The sequence below is a fragment of the Cricetulus griseus genome, chromosome 6 (genome assembly GCF_003668045.3).
Source record: "Cricetulus griseus strain 17A/GY chromosome 6, alternate assembly CriGri-PICRH-1.0, whole genome shotgun sequence".
In the NCBI taxonomy this organism is placed as follows: Eukaryota; Metazoa; Chordata; class Mammalia; order Rodentia; family Cricetidae; genus Cricetulus; species Cricetulus griseus.
Genome location: NC_048599.1, coordinates 33,249,258 through 33,262,754, shown reverse-complemented (window position 1 = coordinate 33,262,754; position 13,497 = coordinate 33,249,258). Strand labels below are relative to the sequence as shown.

The window sequence follows — 13,497 nt, the reverse complement described above, 5'->3', positions numbered from 1 at the left end:
TTTCTTCTATAAGTTGCTTTGGTCATGGTGTTTTATCATAACAGTAGAAAGACAGATACATATACCAGCATGCTAGTGACCTTAAAACCTCTGAGAACCTCCCACTATGAAAAATCAGGACAAGGCATAGGGCCAACCCCAGAAATAGGAAACCAATGAAGGAAGCAGGTGGAGGAGACTGGGCATCCATATAGTTTGAACTTGAAATCTCCCTTACAGGCTAATGTTTGGAGTTCTCCTTATCCAAAGTGGCATGGACATAGTGCAGTGGTAGGGGGCCTTGGGGAGTTATTGTCCCTAGTTCTGGCCACTCTCTCTGCTTCCTGGCATGGTATGACGGGAGGTGCCACACTCTCCCTGCTACCATGAACTCTGTCATGATGGACTGAGACCTCTGAAGCAGAGCCAAATCAAGTCTTTGCTGTCATGGATGGGTTCTGCAGGTATTATTTATGTGAAGTTCATCAGTTTGTCTATTGATCCCAAATTAGATGCAGGGAAACTGAGGCTTGGGGGTTAGGCAACTCATTTCTAGATCACACAGAGGACCAGAGACAATATGATGTGGTAGAAATGTTCCCTTTCACTTCCAGAAACTCAGGTTGATATTTGATTGGCATTGTTGCTGTGGGGAGAGGCAGGCCTTTAGGAAGGATTAGATCCATAAAAGGGATCAACGCCTTCCTTTGGAGAATAGGTTAGTGATCACTCTTGTGTTTTGTAGTTGTTGTATGTACTCACTTGTCTATCATCTCCAACCATGTCATGGGGCTCTTGACAGCCATTGTTACTACGCCACTGGACTCCTGAGCCATGACCCATAATGAATCTCTTTGCTCTTCATAAACTACCTGGTCTCAAATATTCTTCTGTAGTAACAGAAAACAGAGTTGAGTATAATGCCATCCTCATATACTAACCTTTACATATTCCATCCCTTCAGTATGCTGAAAGAACAAACTCTAAGTACCTTTGTAAAAAACTTTCTTTGAGGTTCTTTTCAGAAGGGTCGATCTTACTGAAAGTAGCAAATTATTCTAAGTATCTTTCAGTAATTTAGATTTCTCATGACTATAATGAAATACTCGACTGAGCCTTCAAATTAGCTTCAGTTATCAACTTGACACAGCCCAGAGTTAGGTGAGGGGTCTCCATTGGAGAATTACCTCTTATCACACTGGCCTATGGGCATGTCTACGGGGAATTCTCATGATTGCTCGTCAATATAAGAGGGTCCAGCCCACTCAAGGTAGGGCCATCCCTGGGCAGGTAATCTTGGATTATAAGAGAAAGCTGAGTATGAACCAGAGAGAGCAAGCCTGTAAGCAGAGTTCAGTTCTTGCCCTGGCTTCTATCACTGATGGACTGGAAATGCAAGTTGTACCAAACTCTTCCCTCCCTTTATTCCGAATGTTTCAACATAGCAACAGAAAGCAAACTAGAGCACAGGACAGCTTTATGAAGCAAAGAGGTTTGTTTTAATCTGCTATTTGGAGGCCAAAAATTCAAGATCAGGTAGCTCCACTTTTCCAGCCTCTGGTGAGGGTCTGATGGTGGGTGGCATCGTGTGACAAAAGGAAGGGTGTGGGGAGACTCCCACATGGCAAGAAAATAAGCCAAGGAAAGCCAAAGGAAAGATGAGCCCTCATAATAGTTCATTCTCCAGAGACCTAACTCAGCAACCCCAGCTCCCAGAGAACCTCCAGAATCTCTTCCCAGGATAGCACCCCACCCCCAATACTAACTCCCTCTAGGTCTTACCCCTTAAAGTTTCCACCACCTCTCATGTGGCCACACTAAGAACCAAACTTACAGCCCATGGAACTTTGGGGAATGAGCCATATCCAAACCAGCAGCCATCAACATGTTTCCAAGTGAAAGATGCTGACTTTATGAAGCATGCATGTTCTAGCTCTGTAAAACATGTCCGTGCCCTGGCTCATGAACTGTTAGCAAGCTTTAAGACAGCTGAATTTAGGCAGAATAACAAGCTTCAGGGTGCAGAGATACCTTAATGCAGTGTCGGAGAAGAAACCATTAATTTCATGGTTGTTGGTTGTAGTTAAATCTTCAAGTGTGTCAAATTCCATGTCATGATCATTTAAGTCTAGCAATGCAGCCGGTGGGGGACTCAGTTAGTGATCACAAGCACACACTTCATTGACTGAGACATTTGGAGTATACAGACACCAATTGCCCCTGACTCTGGGTCCAAGTATGCCCCTAAGATGTGAGTTAAATGATCAAAGATGGGAAAGGGCCACCTGATACCCCTGGAACTCGTATATGATAAACAGTAGCTTTTAGTTCTGCTTAAGTTCTTACTCTTGTGGAAAGGATATAGGTGGATTCCATCCAATATTAGTCTATTAGTCAAAGGCCATCACAGGGTCCCAGAAGAATATCTACTGCAGGAGGCACAGGGTGACAACCCAGGTAATTTTGTGAACAGGTGAGTGGTGGCTGGGAACAGTGGGCACCAGGGCCGTCTAAAGATAACCTTCTTCTGTACAGGAGGCAGCATGAGCTACTCCAGGCAGCCCTGATGTCACAGGACAGACTGCTGTGTTCCTAGCTCCTCAAATTTTCCAAAAGAAGCTGGGAATCCAGATTTATGTGATCTCTTCACTTTTCTACATTAGCAACTGTCTAGGTTTTGTTTTGTTTGTTTTTTGTAGACTGTACTAGTGTGGTATTTTGCTTCACTAAATATGATCATGGGGTGGCTGAGTTGCCAGATGTAACCCTTAAGTGGTACTTATCAGTGCCTTTTTGTCCCATCCTCCTCTAAGTGTCAAGCATCATTTTCAACCTCTGGTTTTGCCCTTCACAAAAGCACATGTGGTTTGTTTCCTTCCACCACCCAGTTTGCCTGGCTGGTAGAGCTGTGAGAGTAGACCTGTCTTGCATCCTTTAGGTTTTGGAATTAATTGCAGCTAGGAACTGGACATTCTCTCTCTCTCTCTCTCTCTCTCTCTCTCTCTCTCTCTCTCTCTCTCTCTCTCTCTCTCTCTCTGTGTGTGTGTGTGTGTGTGTGGATCAGCAACAAGGTAGAGTTGTTTTGGCCTCTGAGACCTAGAGCACATTCCAGACCTGTGTTGTTCAGTGTCATCTCTAGCCCCAAAAGACATCTGAGAAGAGTCTGCTGAACTCTGAAAGTACACTTAGAGTGAGCCCAGATGTGCTTGTTCAGGCAAAATGAACTCTGGAGTTGAAAACTGTGGGAAAAGATCACATATCCCATTTTTAAAATGGTAATTGTAAGTTGAACTATTTTAGATGTGTTGATTAAATAAAATGTGATTGTGGGTGTCATTTAACTCATTTACTTTAAATATGGTTACTAGAAAATTTAAAATTGCATCTGTTACTCATAATCTTTTCTATTCAAGTTTGCTCTAGAGCAATGGTCTGGAAATTTTTGTAAAGGTCCAGATAGCCCTTGAGGCTCCATGGGCCTGATAGTCTGTTGGGAGCCAAATCTCATGCCCAGCCCTGAGATTTGGCTCCCAACATATTCCCCCTTCCTTGTATAAAAAGAAGTGGCCAAATTTTTCAGCAGAGGGGGAGAGAGGCCTGGCCCCCAGTTGGAGAGTCTATGGGCATGAGATTGACTCCCAACAATAGTCTCTGTTGCAAATAATCACAAGGCTGGTCTTGTACAAAACCGACCACAGATGTCACACAAAGGGATGAACATGCTCATGTTGCAATAAAGCTTTATTTACAACATCAGGCAGGGCCTGGATTGCTGCCTTCTGCTTGCTAAGAAACAGTGGAAGAAGGTGGTGGGGATTTTGAGGCCTGGTGATGCTCTCTGTTCTTTCATCTTCCCCTGGTTAATTGGGGTACTAATGTCCTTTTAGAAATTCATCAAGCTAGCCCCACGTGATGATGTGTGTACCTTTCTGTACTTCCATTGCTCTTCTGTGGACCGTTGACTTAAAAGAAGCTTGTGTGGATCAGTTCTCTTCCTATCCCAGGCGTACAACCATTCTATCGATTCCCTATCAGCGATGAACAGTTTAGATGTCCAGAGTCTTTGTCTTTGCTCAAAGCCTCTGTGGTTGTTGTCCTACAGCTGCTTTCTGTTCAGTGACTTTTAGTTTAGAGAAAAATCTACAGGGCAAATTGGCAGTGGCAGGCTATTTAGGGAATGGTGAGGGAATAGAATCCATGGGACACCATAAGTATAAACTGTGTTAAAGATGAATGTGAGCGTAAGCCACCAAATTTGCCAATTAAAACAAAATCCTCAGTCCCCATGAGCTCATGGTGTCTGCACAGTGAATAAACAAGTTTCAGTATTTTGCCATCAGAAAATAGATCCTGCTTGCTGGAGCTATGCAGACTGAAGGCCAAAGCTTGGCTGGAGGTTAGAGGACCTGCCACTCGTGAAACCAAGCTTCCAAGGTCAGGACATGTGACCTCAGACCCAGCCCATCCTGGTAGCTGGAAAAGCATCCTCCAACCCCAGCGTTTTGCTCCCCATCAGCAGAGAAGTTGCAAAAGGGAGCTTCCAAAAGTGGAAACATTTTCAAATAAGTCTTTTAACTTTTCGCCTGTGGATACAGCTGCGTTGACACAAAGCCACGTTTGAGGCACGATGTCTCGGAAGCCTGGCACCACGGAGTGTTTTTCTACTGGGACCCATAATTGTTGGCTTTTAAGAGTGGTCCTGTGTTCAGTTTTATCAATGTGGCACTTGAACTGGACTTTCAGCTGACCTCCAAAAGGAAATAGTTTTAAAAGGAAGAATTTTAAGTCTGCCAAAAGCCAGATAATGGCACAGCACAGAGAAAAGCCAGCGTTCTGTGGTTTTTATATTAAAATACAAGTCTCCCAATGCCTCAAAACAGTGGCCAGAAAAAGTGAAGTTTAATACATGAGGCTCGAAGGAGCCGTTTTAATGAGCTTTATTTTCCCTTTGTCCTTTGTGATTCCCCCAGAAGGAACAAACATCTTTCTCCTCGTTCTCCTCCATCTATTTTTGCTTTTATACAAATGACTTTTCATTAAAGTAATTTCAAAATACACTGAACATATCCATGCCTAGCTCAAGACCTCATACCTTGAGGAGTTTTCAGCTGCAGGCTGCGCAATGTGTCTTGGAGACAAAAGCCAACAGCATCATGAATTACTGTTGCCATAAGTTCCCATTAAGACAGCTCACTTCCCATTGCTTTGTCTGAGCCACATCTTGCAGTTTTGTTCATAAGGTACCACGTGAGGCGCCAACACCTATATACACGATACAGTGATAAAATGGGGTACTTAGCATTTCTACTTCTTTACTAGGTACTTTGAAATATGATGCACTGGGAGTGGAATTGGTGGTATAACATGTGCTTAGCATGTACAAAGTTTTGGTTTCAATATCTAATGCAAAGCAAGGAGGGAAGGAGAGGGTGGGAGGGAGGGAAGGGTTTCCCATGGCCTTGGGGAACATTGAAATGAATTTCTCCTATGTGACTATATTTTCAACCTGCACATCCATCTTCTGCTCCAGCCCTGTGGATGAAGGGACCTGGAGTGGTTTATATAGCTGACCCAGCCCTATTTATCCAGACTTAGTAGAGCTGTGTCTCCAGAAGTTGATAATCTGTAATGACAATGCTTCAGCCGGATACTAGTGTGGACTCTGGGATGAAACACATATAACAAGTCAGTTCACAGCAAGTGTGACTCACAGTTGGCATTGACCGCCACCTTGCTATCCGCTCACAGCAGTCATGTAAATAGGGTAGGAAACACCAGCACTGACTGCTGACTGGTTTGCCCTACCAGCAGCATAGGATCCCTAGAAGTCTGCATCCTTGCCAGCACTTGATAAGGTCAGCCTTAGGTTTCACACACTTGAAGTGGATGCATGAAGCATTTCACTACAGTTTCAAGTTGGGTTCCCCTGCTAAATAGTGATGCTGATCTCTTTCACAAGCCTTAGGATGGGAAAATCTATAGTGAAGACTCCATGTCATTTGTTCTTTTAAAGCACAATGTCTTTTTCTTATTGGTTCTCATGGTTCTTTATATTGTTAGTTCATGAGTTCTTACACACACACACACACACACACACACATGTGCGCATGGTGGTAGTCACTGTATATAGGAAGCTGAGTGAGACAGGTCAGTTGTTTTATCCCAAGTGTTCAAAGTTACACATAACGAGAGCATATCTCAAAAACAAAAACTTGGGCCTGGTGGCACAGACATAATCCCAGCTATTCAGGAAGCTGAGGCAGGTGTACTGCAAGATCAAGGCCAGCCTGGGTCATTATGTTCATCACTTTTAAATGCTATGTCTTGTTAAACAAAACCTTTTCATTTTAATGAATTTTGCTTTTTAAATTTACCGAATTATCTTAATGGTTTATCTTTTTAAAAATATTACATGTAAGCCGGGCGGTGGTGGCTCACGCCTTTAATCCCAGCACTCGGGAGGCAGAGGCAGATGGATCTCTGTGAGTTCGAGTCCAGCCTGGTCTACAAGAGCTAGTTCCCGGACAGCCTCCAAAGCCACAGGGAAACCCTGTCTCGAAAAACCAATATAAATATATATATATATATATATATATATATATATGTGTGTGTGTGTGTGTGTGTGTGTGTGTGTGTGTGTGTATTTATTATTTATTTTGGGGTGTTGCATATGTGAGTGTGTGAGTCTCTCTCTCTCTCTCTCTCTCTCTCTCTCTCTCTCTCTGTGTGTGTGTGTGTGTGTGTGTGTGTGTGTCTGCATGTGTGCCACACAGCACACATGTCTGTAGTCATAGGACAACTTACAGAAGTCAGTTCTCTCCTTCCACCATGTGGATTCTGGAGTCCAGACATAGGTCCCTGGGCCTGATAACAAGTGACTTTACTCAATGAACTATCACACCAGTTTTGGATAATCTCTCTAAATGCTTTGATCTTTTATACTTTATTTTATTGATGTGGTGGTTACTTTTCTGTCCTATTAAAGAAATCCATGCCCTTCCTTCTTTGCCTTGTATCTGACAAATTTCTCTTGGCAATTCTTGATTGAGGAGCATGGAAACCAGGTGTGCTGGTTACTCTTCATCAGCTTAGCACCAGCTAGAGTCATCAGGGAAGAGGGAAACTCGATTGAAAAAAATGCCTCCATCAATTGACCTGTAGCAAGTCTGTGGGACATTGTCTTGTGGAAGGGCCCAGCCCATCATGGGTGGTGCTGCCCCTTGTTGGGTGGCCCTAGGTTGTATTAAAAAAAAGCAAGATGAACAAAGTGAGCTGCATTCCTTCATGGCCTCATCTTCAGTTCCTGCCTTCAGGTTCCTCCTTGAATTCCTGTCCTTACTCCCTTCGAAACAGACTACTGCCGGATGCAATAACGCCTTTCCTCCCAAAGTGGCTTTTGGTCACAGTGTTTATCACAGCATATTAGGACACTGGGTGTCTTAGTCCCTGTTCTGTTGCTGTGATGAAACACCATGGCCAAAGGAACTCACAAAAGAAAACATCTGATTGGGGGCTGGCTTACATTTAGAGGTTTAGACCATTATCATCATGGTGGGAGCATGGCTACACACAAGCAGACATGGTGCTGGAGAAGGAGCTGAGAGTTCCACATCCTGATCCACAGGAAATAGCAGCAGCAGAGACAGAGAGACAGAGACAGAGAGACAGAGACAGAGAGACTGGGCCAACTTCAAAGCCCACCCCTAGTGACACACTTCCTCCAACAAGGACACCTTTCCTAACATTTCTAACCCTTTCAAAGTGTTCCACTCCCTGGTGAGTAAGCATCCAAATACATGAGCCAATGGGAGCCATTCTCATTCAAACCACCACAGAAGTCTGGCTAAATCTAGGTAAAGCACAAAGTTAAATTATCAAGGTAGGCCAACAAATTTGTGGCATACATTCAAGCAGGAAGGGCCTATCAGATTATTGATCCACAGGACCTAGGAGGAAAGCTATGCTCCAGAGGCCTAGAGGCAGGGGACCAGATGACTAACTCTTTGTCCTGCACTGTTCACCTCTAGACATGCTCTCCCTTAGGGGTGCCTTGGGAGACTTGTCAGACTCCCTTCAGAAACTGCTCTCTTGCATATAAACAGCTTCTGATTTATTGCCTAGAAACATTAAAAAGTTAGTAAAGTTCATGTTTTAGAGACATCATGCCAGGGTCGGGTGGCCATCACTTTTAAATGCACAAACACCATCATCAGAATAATCCTCTTCTGACCATATCCAGGAAGTCAAACCTCTATTGGAATAACATTTACTCATCTCTAATCCTCTGACTGTTCCCCAACTTTCCATAAGCTTTCCTTAAAAAAGACCCATGTCAGTTATTCCATGATCTCATTTGTTTTCCTACTGTCCCAGGCAAGTGTTTGGGTCTGCATTTCATAATGAGACCCTGGCAGGGCAGGATGGAGCTGCCCAGGCACTGAGAACCAGAGCCAAGTGGGTAGGAGTTAGGAGGCACAGGACATACAGCAAGAAGGCAGTACTTCTCACTGAGTGATAGGTCTGGAGGCCATGACTGAGAGACTTCTATTTAAAGGCAAAGTGTCTCCGAAAGAGTCCTTCCATGGTGGGCCATCCAGCTTCGTGTTGGGATTCTGCAGCAATGCTACAGAGTTGAGCATCCTAAGAAAGGAATTGGAGGAACACAATGTGGTGCTGATGATGCACAGGAGGATGGAGGAATCACACATACCTGGTTCCATCTGGGCTTCACTCCTTGTTGACCCCGTCACATTAATCAGGGTGATCACACCCATCCTAAGAGCAACAAAAGGATGGAACAGGATGCATGTGTAGAATGATAGTTTTCTGTTTCCCCGCCCATTTATTTGGCTCTTCCTTCCTGTTGCTATATCAACAAGTAGCCTTTAGTCCTTATCTTTCATGCCCACGTTGCAGCGCTGGCTCCGCCCCCACTGCACAGCTACAATGCCTTAGACCTTTCCTTTCCTTCCGTGCAGATACCATCTGTTCCATGGTAACAGCTTGCAGATATGGGCTTGTAACTACTCCTGTCTCTCCAACACATATCTCTTCCTGAAGAGCTGGATCTGTGGGTGATGACCTGCCTCCTGAATGATCCATATGGCTGTCTAACAGATATGCTTCCAATTCATTATCTTTTCCTCAGACCCTTTTGCTCCCTCACTTGTGCTCTCCATTCTGAGACTCATGGAAGTGAAGGTGGTTTATTTGGGTGATGATCCCCAAATCATCTGGATGCCCCCAGATGATCACCAATAGGGAACTGGGGAGGTGAGACAGGAGAGGGAAGGAAGTGACTATAGGAGGTTGATAAAACCTGTCTATTACCATGGTGGACAAGTAGAATGAAGCTCACCGAGGAGCACTGAGACTCGGGTCTTCCATCCAGTAGAAAGAGGAGCTTGGGAGTTTCATCAGCCATGTCAGTCATTGGCTTTCTCCAGCACAGACTGCCTCCTCCTAGACTTAGGTCCTATGGGCCAGTTATAGCCCACACCCAAAGTGACCTCAGTGCTGACATTTGCAAGTCATAAAGGAAGATACACTTTGTAAAATGGACTGCACCTTTTCTTGGATAATTCTTTGGCAATTCTTCACGCTGCCTGATTATCTGCTTCTGTGCAAGCCTTTGTTGCTATCTGATGTCTCCTCCCCTTTCTCAGAGAGTGTGTGGATGCAACCCTTCTTTGGTATTTTGTCTCTTTAATTGTGGCCCTCAGTGAAGTACAAGCATCTGATGAGGAGACCAAGCCTCCTCTTGCCTTTTTATATCTCTGTAGTTGAGTGGATGAAGGAACAAATAAATGAATGAAGAAATCACAGAGGCAGTGGTACTGTGTGCAGACTCCTTCAGGCTGCTCAAGGAATCCAGGCATGCAGCAGCATGATGCCAGACATGAGTGCCTTCCTTTCAGGACTACAGATGGCATCCCATCACTTCCAAATCAGCAGCCACTTGTTCCTTGTTGAGTTCCTTGATGACAGTTCCACATATGGCTGTATCTATCTTCTGGGGTGAAGTATGGTCAACAGAGTAAATGAAGAATTTGTTGGGCACGGCTGTCCTGAGCGCCATGTCGGGTTCCTCGAGCGTCGCCGCCATGAAGTAGGTGGTTCAGCAGCTATGGCTGGAGGCCAGGCTCAACCACGTGAAAGTTTCCCAGGCAGCTGCAAACTTGAAACAGTTCTGTCTGCAGAATGCCCAACATGACCCTGTGCTGACCGGAGTGTCTTCAAGCACAAATCCCTTCAGAACCCAGAAAGTCTGCTCCTTTTTGTAGTCAAGTATCTTAAGGTTTCTCAAACCACTTTTCATGAACCAGTGGCTATTGAAGAGAATTACATCTGAAGTCTGTACAAAAGCCAGTAACACATGCCATAACACACAATCTTCTACTTGTCAGTTCTTAACATCTACCTCTCTGTATCTCCATGGATTTCTGTCTCACAAGGTTGAACTATTTTATATACACTGGCTGTAGCATACAATAAAACAGCATACAGAAAAAAAAAAACAAAGAATTTGTTAAATGGTAGCGCATACATATAATCCTAGCACTTGGGAAGGTGAGGCAGACAAGTTCAGTTCCAGTCCAGTGAATCCATAGAGAAGTCATAGCAAGACTTTTTCTCAAAACAACAGCAAATGCTGCTCTATTCACTGCTGTAAACCCACTGAATTTCCCAGAAGATAATGGTTATTCCCCCTCTGAAACACCTAGTCATCTCTGTCTAAACCTTGGAGAAAATTAAATTCTCCCTGTCAATCTATATTCTATTCTCATCAGCCTTTACCCAGCGTGCTATTGTGTCAGAGCTTTCCCCTTGACAAAGACTCTTGCTTGACCAGACTTTAGTCAGACTCCTGAACCTTCTCCCAGGTCTCTCTGGGTACTTCCTTACACAATTCTTGCTGTCTTCAGCAAGATTCCTGATAGGTTCTTTTATCCAGAATCCCCCTCACATCTGATGTTTTCTTTTGGCAATTTTTCATCCACTGCCCCATCCTGCTCTCTATTGTAAATCCCTACTTGCTCATGCTGTATTGAGAGTTTAATATAATCTCGCTTCCTGAATGCAAAATCCCATTGCCATGCCCACTGTATGCACAGCAGTGGTCTTGACTAAAGTCTTTCCCCCTGTACCTCGGCACATCTAATGATGTAATTTTTTTTCTTTAATTCCAGACTCTGTGTGGATTGTGAGTTCTTCAAAGTTAGAGCCAGGGCTGGTCTCACCCATTTGTGTCCCCAGGGCTTATATCCTTGTGTTTTCTCTCTTCGTGGGAGCTCGGTGGCAGTGTTGAATTCTTGACAAATATGTGTTTATGGACCTCTACCCTCTTTCACAGCTAAATCTTCCCTCTAGGAAGCCAAGGCTCTCAGCTATGGGGGAGCCAGCTAACCTGCACAATACTTTCACATGTCTTCAGCTACTTCTCTGGCTCATCCAATCCACTTCTCTGAGCCTCCTTCATCTTCCAAGTTGGGTGTTGATTGATATAAGGTGGTCCATATCTAATTAAGTCAGTAATTTGTTGGCTTCTGTTGAGGAGGGAAAAATGAAGCCCCACTGCATGGATGCACAAGAGACTAGCTGTGTAAGCGCATAGGCTGGGGTATAAGCATGCAGTCTCTTTCTTTCCCCTCATAGTGCAGTCCTAGGAAACATTATATTAACTTGGCGTGTCTTGTTGCTGGATCTCTAAGATCCAGCCTAACCAGAGGCCAACATCTCCATGGGTGCTCTCAGGATCATATGAGACTCCATGCCAGCTTGACTTACAGCGACTGTCATTTGTACATCTCTCCTAAAGAATACTGGAGAATGCATGTCCCCAGAAGCACCCTTCCACCAATGACTGGTAAAGGTTGCTATGGGGATATTTCAGACCCCTCTCCCTTTGTCAGTCTCTGAAACTTGCATTTGACGCTGTTTGCCAGATACTCATGTGTAGTTGTTTTGTTTGTTTGTTTGTTTTTTGTTTTTGTTTTTTTCTTTTTGGGGAGCCCACCACCCAGCTCCCAAATAAATACATGGAGGTTTATTCTTTCTTATGAGTGCCTGGCCTTAGGTTGACTTATTTCTTGACATCTTTTCTTAAATTATCCAGTTTATCTTTTGCCTCTGGGCTTTTATTTTTACCTTTCTGTATACCTTTCTTTACTTCTTACTCCATGGCTTGCTGTGTAGCTAGGCAGCTGGCCCCTGGTGTCCTCCTCTCCTCCTTTCACTCCTTTCTCCTTCTATTTATTTTCTATGCCTGGCAGTCACCCATCATTTCTCCTGCCTAGCTATTGGCCATTCAGCTGTTTGTTAGACCAATCAGATGTTTTAGACAGGCAAAGTAACACAGCTTCCCAGAGTTAAATAAATGCAACATAAAAGAATGCAACACATCTTGGCATCACTGAACAAATGTTCCACAGCATAAACAAATGTAACACATCTTCAACTAATATTCCACAACACTCATGAGATTGAACTGCACTTGACTATGGTGGTGATTGGCCTGGATACTATTCTGTTTTTCTCTTATTCACTTTTCCACTCACCTGTCAGTATTGCCTAGGATTACCTCCCAAGAAATCACCTGCCTTCTTGTTCTAACTCCAAAGTTTCTCTAACGAAAACCATCTGTGAGAGGAAGCAGAGCACTGGCTCTGGGGCTAGCATCTAGCAAGCCTCACGATGTCACTGCTTCTGCTGTTAGTAAGAAACAAGGCATTCACAAAATGCAGAGCCAACTCATCCATCATGTGCTCATCTCCATGATACAGGAAGATCCCATTGTGGGAGGTACCAGGCTGTGAGAGCATGGTCAGTAACAGTCAGTTTAATAAAGTAAGTAAGATACATAAACAAATATACAGTATTATCTGTGGTACTGAAGGACATTCAAGTAGAAAAATATGTCTGAGCCAAGAACCATGGCTCACACCTGTAATCTTGGGGCTCAGGAGGTCCATGCTGGAGGATATCAAGTGTGAGGAAATCTTGGTTTATGTAGTGAGTTTGGGGCTAGCCAGGACAACACAGCAAAACTATTTCTCAAACAAAACCCAAACAGATACAAAAAATGCAGAAAGAGTCTAGGAAACATAATTTCACAAGATGCATGAACAATCTTTGATGTTGCTCTGGCTTTTGGCCACCCTGAGTTGCTCTATTTAGTTTGTAGGGTTCATGTCCTCTTTTCTGGATTGAGGAGTTAATAGTTGAACTTTCATTAGAATTGCTTGGTTAAGTTTTCCAGTGAGTTGCCAGGATTTTTGGCAAAACAGCCATCTGCCTGTGGTTAAGATTTTCCTGGTTCTGTTACAGCCAGACTTGGTTATGTTTGGAGAATCATGAGGTTTGGTCTCTGGGCAAGAAAAATGAACAGGCCACCAAACAATATGGTCTTTGAATCTTTCCTTTCTGACTCTTCTAAACCTTCTCCTCCAGGACATTGAATTTGACAACAAGCAAAAAACATACCAAATTCTTCAGCTCTTGAAGTCTGATCATTACAGA

At 43.9% G+C, this 13,497-nt stretch overlaps 1 protein-coding gene and 1 pseudogene across 2 annotated transcripts in view; both read left to right on the top strand.

Annotated features, from left to right (window-relative positions):
• Rin2 (Ras and Rab interactor 2) overlaps window positions 1-13,497 on the top strand; it is a 208,223-nt gene that overhangs the window by 74,727 nt on the left and 119,999 nt on the right. The gene's annotated exons all lie outside the window — the stretch shown is intronic.
• On the top strand, window positions 7,652-12,143 carry LOC107978971 (annotated as a pseudogene).